This window comes from Balaenoptera borealis, assembly GCF_965194805.1.
Source record: "Balaenoptera borealis genome assembly, chromosome: X".
NCBI classification, from domain to species: Eukaryota; Metazoa; Chordata; class Mammalia; order Artiodactyla; family Balaenopteridae; genus Balaenoptera; species Balaenoptera borealis.
In genome coordinates, this window is record NC_138881.1 from 101,016,058 (window position 1) to 101,028,462 (window position 12,405).

At 40.3% G+C, this 12,405-nt stretch overlaps 1 pseudogene across 1 annotated transcript; it reads left to right on the forward strand.

The window, feature by feature from the left end:
- Window positions 1-2,711: 2,711 nt before the first annotated feature.
- Window positions 2,712-10,719, forward strand: LOC309620460 (large ribosomal subunit protein P1 pseudogene; annotated as a pseudogene). Its single transcript has one exon. The product of its transcript is annotated as a large ribosomal subunit protein P1 pseudogene (transcript).
- The last annotated feature ends 1,686 nt before the right edge of the window (window positions 10,720-12,405 follow it).

A 12,405-nucleotide genomic window follows, 5' to 3' on the forward strand; every position in this document is an offset into this window, starting at 1 on the left:
GGGAGTTAAGAATAGCTTCCAGAGAAAGTAAATTTAAATCCCAGAGGGTAAGTGGGAATTAGCCAGGAAAGGGGAGTGGGAAGGAGTGGGGGGGGGGCACAGAAAAGAAAAATGGGGAGCACAGTTAAATCCTGAAGGTGAGAGAGAATAAGGCATATTCAGGAAATTGCAAGGAGACTAGTTCTCGGGAGTAGTTTCAGTCTTAACCAGAAACCCTGGAGTGCTCAGGACAGAAATCAAGGCAGCATCCCAGTCTCAAATCTGGTACAGCAATTCCTAGGCCTCTTAGCACTGGGCCTTACTTCTATACCCTACTTGCTGTTGGAGCTGTGGCTACTGATAATAATTCTTGCTTTGAGCCACACTGGTTCAGGAATTGGACAAGTTGGGCTCATCATTACATATAGGAGCTCAGAATCACAAAGGGCAGGAGGAGGGGGTGATGAGGCATGGGAAATAAGATAATGAGAAAGAAATGAGATGACACAGATGCACGTATGACTGCAATATTGGACAATGCTACAGGAATTCAGACGAACTAGAGCAGGGTTTGGGAAATGATGGCCAGTGGACCAAACTCAGCCAGCTGCCTATCTTTATAAAAAACGTTTTATTGGAACACTGCCATACTCATTCATCTACATATTTTCTGTGGCTGCTTTTGTGCTAAAACAACAGAGTTCAGAAGCTGCAACAGACCATATGGCCCGCAGAGCGTAAAATATTTCCTACCTAGTCGTTTACAGAAAAAAGAATTGCTGGGTTTCCCTGGTGGCGCAGTGGTTGAGAGTCTGCCTGCCGGTGTGGCGGACGCGGGTTCGAGCCCTGGTCTGGGAGGATCCCGCATGCCGCGGAGCGGCTGGGCCCGTGAGCCACAACGACTGAGCCTGCGCGTTTGGAGCCTGTGCTCCGCAACGGGAGAGGCCGCAACAGTGAGAGGCCCGCGCACCGCGATGAAGAGTGGCCCCCGCTTGCCGCAGCTGGAGAGGGCCCTCGCGTGGAGGCGGGGACCCGGCGCAGCCGTAAATGAATAGATAAATAAATAAAAATTAAAAAAAAATTGCTGACCCTTGCTCTTAAATACGCTAAGTGCTAAAAAAAGATACATGGAGAATGTTTAGTGGTGGCACAAAGGACGAAGTGATTCAAAACATGCTAAGGATTTTCTGTTCCTAGTCTGCAACACCTTTGACACAGACTTCAAAGAATGGCAAGAGAATATTCTTCGACAGAATGACTAAATGTGGTATATTCACACAAGAAAATACTACACAGCATTGAAAAATAAATTGCAGTTACATGCATAAATCACAAATAATGTTACATGAGAAAAGCAAATCACAGAATACATACATACAATTTGGTAATTTTTTGGTAAAGCTCAAAAATAAGAAAACTCATGGATATATAATGTGATAAAACTTAAAATATAGAAGGGAAATAATAAACACAAAATCCATGATAGGGGACTGCTTTAGGGGAAGCAAAGGGGGAGAATTTAGGTAGATTCAAAAGCATTGGTAGTGTTCTAGTTCTTAAGCTGATGATGGGTTCTTGGATTTTTGTTTTATTATTATGCTCCATAAATTACATGTCACACATATTCTTATGTATATATTAAAATTATATAATAAAAAGTTTTAAAAAGTATAAAGACAGCAAGTGGTGATCAGTTGAATGCTAGAGCATAGCAGTTTGGAGAATGAATACCTGGAAGAGATGGCAAACGACAACTAGGGCTGATTTTTGGAACATTTAAGCATTTCTCCTGGATTCCCTGAAATTACTCAGGAGCTGGAGGAATCGCCATCCAAACTGGTGGAAGAATAGACTTCCCATGGTCCAGAAGATGGGGGCTTGGAATTGTTATTTGTATATTAATTATACAAATATGAACTTAATTTGTAGTATCAGGATGGTGAGATCTGGAAATCTACGGGTTACCTGAAAAAGGGAACAATGTGTACAAAGACATGGAAGTATGAGGAAAATCATGGCCCATTTAAGCAAATGCAAGCATGACCATGCTGTGTGACTGATGTGCAATAGGCCTACAGGACGGATGGCGGGAGACGAAGACAGGCAGGGTTCAGATCATGACGAACTTTGTATGTCATGCTCCAGAGTTTGGATTCGCTCCATTAGGTCATGGGTAACCCACTGAAGGGCTTCAAGCAGTGAAGGGAGTAATACGATCAGCTGTACATTTAGATATGTCCAGGTCTCAACAACCTTTGACTACAAAATGAGGTGACAGCTCCCCCCAATCCCCAAAGGTAATCTCAGTTAACAGTTTGCTAATTAAAGATCTTTTTCTATATATTTAGCTATATACAGAGTTTTTGCTTTTTTAAAAAAATAATTCACACTGTGTGAATTGTTCTGTGACTTTTATTTCGCTTAATATTATATCATGGACATATTTCCGTGTCAGTATTCATAGATTTACCTCACCATTTTTGCGGGCAGCATAGTACATTTAGCCCTCTGTATCCACCAGTTCTGCATCAGTGGATCCGGAGGGTGGAATGTACTATACCATTTCAGGTAAGGGACTTGAACATCGGGGATTTTGTTATTCCTGCAGAGGGTGGGGGGGAGGTGAGGGCAAGGGGGAGGGGGGAGGGGGGGAGGTGGCGGGAGGGGGAGGGGGAGGGAGAGGAATGGGGAGGGCGGTGGGGCGAGGGGGTCCTGGAACCAATCCACGGTGGATACCAAGGGACAACTGTATATGGATGTACATATTCCTGTCATTTTTAAAAAATTCTAATTATCACACTGTCTTGTCCCTTTTTCCCCTTTCCTTACTTTTGCTGGACCGACTGAATTTCCTTTTTTCCTTCTTTTTTAACTATTAGTGGCTGGGAAGTTCTATGAACTATTTATATTCTATTAATGGTTACCTTTCGGTTTTGTTTACTTATACAAATGACACACAAACACATTTTTGTAAAAAAGAATACAAAAACAATATAGAAGAACATAGGATAAAGAGAAGAAGTGTCCCTTCACTGTTAAGTTTGGTGCACAGCCTTCCTCAGCATTTATGTACATATATATTTATATTTATACAAATAAGCTTTACTGTCTTTTTAAAAAATGGTATCATTACTGTACATATAGTTCTACAATTTGCTTTTTAAACCTAATATACATTGGAGATCTTTTTCATGATAGTACATGGAGATCTATCTAATTCTTTTTAAAGCCTGTACTATTTGGTAATAAAAACATACCACATTTCATGTAATCATTCCCCTATTTGGGGACGTTTGGTTACTTCCAATTTTTTGCTACTACAAACATGCAGCAATGAACATCCTGTAACATATATCTTTGTGCATGTGTAAAAGTATTTCCGAGAAACCATATGATCATCTCAATAGATGCAGAGAAAGTTTCGACAAAATTCAACACCCATTTATGATAAAAACCCTCCAGAAAGTAGGCATAGCGGGAACTTTCCTCAACATAATAAAGGCCATATATGACAAACCTATAGCCAACATCGTCCTCAATGGTGAAAAACTAAAACCATTTCCACTAAAATCAGGAACAAGAAAAGGTTGCCCACTCTCACCACTATTATTCAACATAGTTTTGGAAGTTTTAGCCACAGCAATCAGAAGAAAAAGAAATAAAAGGAATCCAAATCAGAAAAGAAGTAAAGCTGTCACTGTTTGCAGATGACATGATACTATACATAGAGAATCCTAAAGATGCTACCAGAAAACTACTAGAGCTAATCAATGAATCTGGTAAAGTACCAGGATACAAATTAATGCACAGAAAACTCTTGCATTCCTATACACTAATGATGAAAAATCTGAAAGTGAAATTAAGAAAACACTCCCAATTACCATTGCAACAAAAAGAATAAAATATCTAGGAATAAACCTGCCTAAGGAGACAAAAGACCTGTGTGCAGAAAATTATAAGACACTGATGAAAGAAAGTAAAGATGATACAAATAGATGGAGAGATATACCATGTTCTTGGATTGGAAGAATCAACATTGTGAAAATGACTCTACTACCCAAAGCAATCTACAGATTCAATGCAATCCCTATCAAACTACCACTGGCATTTTTCACAGAACTAGAACAAAAAATTTCACAATTTGTATGGAAACACAAAAGACCCCGAATAGCCAAAGCAATCTTGAGAACGAAAAATGGAGCTGGAGGAATCAGGCTCCCTGACTTCAGACTATATTACAAAGCTACAGTAATCAAGACAGTTTGGTACTGGCACAAAAACAGAAACATAGATCAATGGAACAGGATAGAAAGCCCAGAGATAAACCCCCGCACATATGGTCACCTTATCTTTGATAAAGGAGGCAAGCATATACAGTGGAGAAAAGACAGCCTCTTCAATAAGTGGTGCTGGGAAAACTGGACAGGTACATGTAAAAGTATGAAATTAGAACACTCCCTAACAGCATACACAAAAATAAACTCAAAATGGATTAAAGACCTAAATGTAAGGCCAGACACTATCAAACTCTTTGAGGAAAACAGGCAGAACACTCTATGACATAAATCACAGCAAGATCCTTTTTGACCCAGCTCCTAGAGAAATGGAAATAAAAACAAAAATAAACAAATGGGACCTAATGAAACTTAAAAGCTTTTGCACAGCAAAGGAAACCATAAACAAGACGAAAAGACAACCCTCAGAATGGGAGAAAATATTTGCAAATGAAACAACTGACAAAGGATTAATCTCCAAAATTTACAAGCACCTCATGCAGCTCAATATTAAAAAAAACAAACAACCCAATCCAAAAATGGGCAGAAGACCTAAATAGACATTTCTCCAAAGAAGATATACAGATTGCCAACAGACATATGAAAGAATGCTCAACATCATTAACCATTAGAGAAATGCAAATCAAAACTACAATGAGATATCATCTCACACCAGTCAGAATGGCCATCATCAAAAAATCTAGAAACAATAAATGCTGGAGAGGGTGTGGAGAAAAGGGAACACTCTTGCACTGTTGGTGGGAGTGTTAATTGATACAGCCACTATGGAGAACAGTATGGAGGTTCCTTAAAAAACTAAAAATAGAACTACCATACGACCCAGCAATCCCACTACTGGGCATATACCCTGAGAAAACCATAATTCAAAAAGAGTCATGTACGAAAATGTTCATTGCAGCTCTATTTACAATAGCCAGGACATGGAAGCAACCTAAGTGTCCATCATCGGATGAATGGATAAAGAAGATGTGGCACATATATACAATGGAATATTACTCAGCCATAAAAAGAAACGAAATGGAGGTATCTGTAGTGAGGTGGATGGAGTTAGAGTCTGTCATACAGAGTGAAGTAAGTCAGAAAAAAAAAACAAATACAGTATGCTAACACATATATATGGAACCTAAGGAAAAAAAAAAGGTCATGAAGAACATAGTGGCAAGATGGGAATAAAGACACAGACTTACTAGAGAATGGTCTTGAGGATATGGGGAGGGGGAGCAGTAAGATGTGACAGGGTGAGAGAGTGGCATGGACATATATACACTACCAAATGTAAAATAGATAGCTAGTGGGAAGCAGCCGCATAGCACAGGGAGATCAGCTCGGTGCTTTGTGACCACCTAGAGGGGTGGGATAGGGAGGGTGGGAGGGAGGGAGACGCAAGAAGGAAGAGATATGGGGATATGTGTATATGTATAACTGATTCACTTTGTTATAAAGCAGAAACTAACACACCATTGTAAAGCAATTATACTCCAATAAAGATGTTAAGAAAAAAAGAAGGTATATTTAAATTTCGATAGACTGCCATATTACCCTTAAGGAATGTTGCACATACACATCCACCTTCAGAATGACCACTGATTGCCCACACCATTAGCAACACTAAATATTATCAAACTTTAAAAAGTTTTTGTCAAAATACTACATGAGTTCATTCTCACTATAAAACAACCACAACACAGCAAAAGTAGAATTGCCCACTTGACCACCATCCCCTGATCCCTCTCAGGAAACTGATTTCCACCTTGCTATTAATTTTTTATAATGGTTTCATTCTGCTTGATCTTCTTAGTAATAGCTTAATAATTTACTCAAGCTTCTTAGACATATTCTTTCTTTCTTTCTTTCTTTCTTTCTTTCTTTGTTTCTTTGTTTGTTTGTTTGTTTCTTTCTTTCTTTCTTTTTGGCTGCGTTGGGTATTCATCGCTGTGCGCAGGCTTTCTCTAGTTGCGGTGAGTGGGGGCTACTCTTCATTGCAGTGCGCAGGCTTCCCACTGTGGTGGCTTCTCTTGTTGTGGAGCACAGGTTCTAGGCGCGTGGGCTCAGTAGTTGTGGCTTGTGGGCTCTAGAGCACAGGCTCAGTAGTTGTGGCACACGGGCTTAGTTGCTCCGTGGCATGTGGGATCTTCCCAGACTAGGGCTCGAACCCGTGTCCACTGCATTGGCAGGCATATTCTTTTTTTTTTTTTTTTAACATCTTTATTGGAATATTTTTGACCGTTCTAATTATTCTTTTTTTTTTTAAATTAATTATTTTTGGCTGCATTGGGTCTTCAGGCTTCCTCTAATTGCGGCGAGCGGGGGCTACTCTTCGTTGCGGTGCGCAGGCTTCTTGCTGTGGTGGCTCCTCTTGTTGAGGAGCACAGGCTCTAGGTGTGTGGGCTCAGTAGTTGTGGCACGTGGGCTCATGGGCTCTAGAGTGCAGGTTCAGTAGTTGTGGCGCACAGGCTTAGTTGCTCTGCGGCATGTGGGATCTTCCTGGACCAGGGCTCAAACCCACGTCCCCTGCATTGGTAGGTGGATTCTTAACCACTGCGCCACCAGGGAAGTCCCCATTCTAGTTATTCTTTTCTAGTTATTCTTAACACACAATCCCAAAATTTAGTGGCTTAACACAAAAATGTAATAATAATTATTATTATATCTCATGCTTATTTGGGTCAAGAATTTAGACAAAGCACATCAAGCTCATTTTGGCTTCATGATGTCTGGGGCCTCAGCTGGGATGACTTGAATGGCTGAGAACTAGAATATTTGGGGGCGGGCTGGACACCTTCTTCTCCAGACAGCCTCTCCACGTGGCAAGCTTGGGTCTTCTCACAGAAGGACGGGCTCAGGGTAGGCAGACACATTACATGGTGCTTCAAGAGTCCAAGAGTAAGTGTTCCAAGAGGCCTAAGTGGAAGCTGCAAGGCTTCTTATGTCCTAGCCTTATACATTCCAGAATATCACTTCTGCTGCATTCTTTTGGTTAAGGAAGTCACTAAGACAAGCCCAGATTCAAGGAGAGAAGAATTAGACTCCAGAGAGAGGTGCTGAAGAATCAAGACAGAAAAGGGATAATTGATAAGGCAAGGTTTCTGAGAAAATGGAAAAGAATGGAATTCCAAGGACAGGTGGAGAAATGGGTCTCAGAAGGAGGGGTAGTTCTTCTATTGTTAGAAGAATGAGAAAAGTTAAATGGAACGGGATGAAGGTAGACAGTTGCAAGTTGTATGTTTGGTACCAGGCAGATGAAGGCAATCCCATCTTCCTTTCCATTTTATGTATAAAGTAGGATGTGATGGTTAGGGGAGGGGTGGCAAAAATTTGAGAAAAGTGGAGAAGGTTTGAAATAGTTCAGAATAACTTAATAAGAGATAAGATTGGGGTTGCTGGCCAGACTTTCAGGCATATTTGAAGTAAAATATTTCTCTAAGAAATCATCAGATCATGTGAATAAGTAAGGATATACAGAAGTTCATAACACTACTCAACAAGGTTGAATATATATATATATATATATATATACATATATATATAAGGTATATGAGATTACCCTGTCCAAACATAGAATGTGTTTTCTTTGCAAATACGCATAGAACATTTGCCAAAATGACTCATTTATTTGCCTGCAAAAATGCAGAAATCATAGGAGTAACAGTCTCTGATCACAGTGCAATAACATTACAAATTAGCAACAGAAAGAGCCCCCAAAATCAACACCCTTAGATAACAGCTTTCTTGAGATAGAATTTATATGCCATAAAATTCACCCCTTTAAAGCATACAATTCAATGATTTTAGTATATTCACAGAGTTGTGCAACCATTGCCACATTCTAATTTTAGAACCTTGTCATCACCCCATAAAGAAATCCTGTCCCTTTCCTCAGCTGCCACTTAGGTGGCTAAGGCCGCGTTGGGGTGAGGCCCTCACATCATCGGGCGACTAGAACCACGCCAGGCAGCCCCTGCCTAGCACTCGCCCGCACCATGGCCTCCGTATTAGAGCTCGCCTGCATCTACTCCGTCCTCATCCTGCACGACGATGAGGTGACGGTCACGGAGGATAAAATCAATGCCCTCATTAAAGCAGCTGGTGTAAATGTTGAACCTTTCTGGCCAGGCTTGTTTGCAAAGGCTTTGGCCAGTGTCAACATTGGGAGCCTCATCTGCAATGTGGGGGCTGGTGGACCTGCACCAGCAGGAGGTCCTGCCTCCTCCACCACTGCTGCCCCAGCTGAGGAAAGTAGAAGCAAAGAAAGAAGAATGTGAAGAATCTGATGATGACATGGGCTTTGGTCTTTTTGACTAAACCTCTTTAGTAACACGTTCAATAAAGAGCGGAGCTCTTTGCTGACAAAAAAAAAAAAAAAAAAAGAAATCCTGTGTTCATTAGCTGACACATCCTATTCCCACCTTTCCCCATACCCTGGCAACCACTAATCTACTTTCTGTCTCTATGTATTTGCCTATTCTGGACGTTTCATATAAATGGGACTATACAATATGTGGTCTTTTGTGATTGGCTTCTTTTACTTAGCCTAATATTCTCAAGGCTCATCCATGTAGTAGCATGCATCAGAACTTCATTCCTTTTTATGGCTGAATCATATTCCATTGTATGGGTAAGCCATATTTGTTTATTTCACCAGTTGAAGGATATTTGTGTTGTTTCTACTTTTTAGCTATTATGAATAATGCTGCTATGAACATTCATGTACAAGTTTTTGTGTGGGCATATGTCTTCATTTCTTGGGTAGATACCTAGGAGTGGAATTGCTGGACCATTTGGTAACTCCATATTTAACATTATATGGAACTGTCAAACTGTTTTCCAAAGAGGTTGTACTGTTTTATCTTCCCACAGCAATGTGTGAGGGTTCCAGTGTCTCCACATCCTTGCCAACACACGATATTATTTGTCTTTTTAATCATAGCCATCCTGATAGGGTATTTTTAAAACATTTAACAAACTCTTTTAGGATAGTTTTACATTTACAGAAAATATATAAGAATATTACAGAGAGCTCCTATATATCCTGTACCCAGTTTTTCCTATTGTTAGTATTACTATGGTACATTTATCACAACTAATGAACCAATATCGATACACTATTAATAACTAATGTCCATATTTTCTTCAGATTTCCTTAGTTTTAACCTAAATGCCCCTTTTTTCTCCTCCAGGATCCCATCCAGGACACCACATCATCTTTAGTCATATCTCTTTAGGCTCCTCTTGGCTGTGACCATTTCTTAGACCTTCCTTGTTTTTGACTACCCTGACAGTTCTAAGGAGTCCGGTCAGATATGTTGCAGAATATCCTTCAATTTGAGTTTGTCTGATGCATTTTCCATAGTTATACCAAGTCATACCAAGGGTACATGCTATCAACATGATTTATCATTGATGAGGTGAACCTTGATTGCCTGGCTGAGGCAGTGTTTGGCTTGTTTCTCTACTGCAACACTACTCTCTTTCTCTCTTTCCAAACTCCACTGTTTATAAGGAAGTCATTATGCACATCCTACACTTAAGGAGTGGGCAGTTATGCTCCACTGGCTTGAGAGAGTATCTACATAAATTATTGGGAATTCTTCTGTACAAGAGATTTGTGTACTCTCCTTTAATTTATTTATTCAATCATTTATTAATATCAGTATGGATTTGTTGATATTTATTTTATACTTCGAATTATAATCCAATGATAATTTTGTTGCTCAAATTGTTTCAAATTTGGCCATTGGAAGCTCTTTCATTTGGCTCCTATATCCCTTTGACATACCTCTATAATTGCAGGGGGTTTTTGTTTTTATGTTTGTTCAGATTTTTATAATTAAAAAAAATTTTATGGTGCTCCCGACTCATCTTATATTTTCCATGCCCCAGTCCTAGAGTCAGCCATTTCTCCATGGAGCCCTGATTCCTTCTATTGGAGAATGGAGGAAAATTTGGTGCTATCTACTAAATTAAATATCCACTTAACCCTCAACTCTGCAATTCTGTTAGGTATGTAGCTTAAAGAAATAATGGCATTTGTTTTGAAAGAGGTATGTGCAAGCAATTTTTTGTGTGTAAGCATTTAAAATGCAGTATTATATGTATTGATAATTCACTTAAATATTTATTGCATGCTTATTATGAGTTCAGCCTATTCTAGGCCTTGGGGATATAGCAGGGAGTCAGACAAAGTCCCTACCTTCTTCTTTTATTTGTTTTTTTTTAAATAAAATTATTTGTTTATTTATTATTTATTTTTGGCTGCGTTGGGTCTTCATTGCTGTGCGTGGGCTTTCTCTAGGTGCGGCGAGTGGGGGCTACTCTTTGTTGTGGTGTGTGAGCTTCTCATTGCAGTGGCTTCTCTTGTTGCAGAGCACGGGCTGTAGGCACACGGGCTTCAGTACTTGTGGCTCGCAGGCTCTAGAGGACAGGCTCAGTAGTTATGGCGTACAGGCTTAATTGCTCCGCGGCATGTGGGATCTTCCCAGACCAGGGCTCGAACCCGTGTCCCCTGCACTGGCAGGCAGATTCTTAACCACTGCGCCACCAGGGAAGTCCCAAAGTCCCTACCTTCTTTTTTTTTAATTTATTTTATTTTAATTTATTTTATTTTTGGCTACATTGGGTCTTTGTTGCCATGTGTGGGCTTTTCTCTAGTTGCGGCTAGTGGGGGCTACTCTTCATTGTGGTGCGCAGGCTTCTCACTGCGGTGGCTTCTCATGTTGTGGAGCATGGGCTCTAGGCGTGCAGGCTTCAGTAGTTGTGGCATGCAGGCTCAATAGTTGTGGCTCACAGGCTCTAGAGCGCAGGCTCAGTAGTTGTGTCCAACAGGCTTAGTTGCTCCGTGGCATGTGGGATCTTCCCGGACCAGGGATCGAACCCGTGTCCCCTCCATTGGCAGGCGGATTCTTAACCACTGCACCACCAGGGAAGCCCCTACCTTCTTGAAGCTTACTATCCACTGGGGGAAACAGACAATCAACAACAAAAAAAATAAATAATTTTAACGTCAGGCAGTCCTGTCACTCAGGGTACTGGCAGAAAAGAGAGGTGCATTCAAACAGAAGGATTGATAAGCATTTAATGAAGGAGTATTTACAAAGTTGTAAACAATGTTAAGTGAAAGGACAAGAAATGATTCAGCAGCCACAGGTGGGAGGGGGATGAGAAGACATTACCATAGCTTGGCCCTGAGTCAAGCTGGAGAGAAGTATGGCAATAGGAGAGAGTCACCGGACAGGAGTGTCACAGCTGCTGGAAAATCGCAGCAGGGAGGGAGCTGGGGAATAAATGCTACAACTCCAGTCTCTCCCACCCTCTTGTCTCTTGAGGGTATCTCTCACAGGCAAAACCAAAGGGGAAACCAGAAGGCAAGGAAGCTATTATTTCAGATCATAAAGATCTGCTGCGGGGCACAGAGCAGGGTGGAAAGGGGGAGAGTGGATCCGGAGAGGCAAAGTGAGAATATTCAGCGCAGTAGTGATAAGTGCTATGGGGAAAAGTAAAGAAGAGTAAAAGAGAGAGGGTAAAATGGGGCACTATTTTAGATAGTGTTAGGATGATGTGGCATTTGAATAATGGCGTGAGTGAAGTGAAGGAGGGAGTCATGTGGATATCTAAGAGAAGCACATTCTAGGCAGAGGGCAAAAGCGCCAAGGCCTTGAAGTGTTATTCACACAATGAAATATTATACAACAATCAAGATGAATGAACAACAGCAACATGCAAATATACATGGGTGAATCTTAGAAAAGTAAATATGGAGGGGGAAAAATTAGGTTCCCAAAGAGTACATACAGCATATAGCTGTATAAAGTTAAAATACATTATAATAAAAATTATACTTTTAAGAAAGATATATATATATCCATATATGTATGTAGGCACACATATCTATATATGTATGTGTATATATATGTATATATATCTATATATGTGTGTGTGCATATATATATATGACATAAAATTGTATTAAATGGAGCACCACAAAATGATGAACACACGATTCAGGATAATGATTCTTTGCCAGGGGGTTGGGGGAGACAGAGGAATGAGATTAGGGCCATATGGTTAGATTTAGTTATTAGGTTCATGGATACTTATTACATTATTTAAAAAACTAACTAAAAATGAACCATAC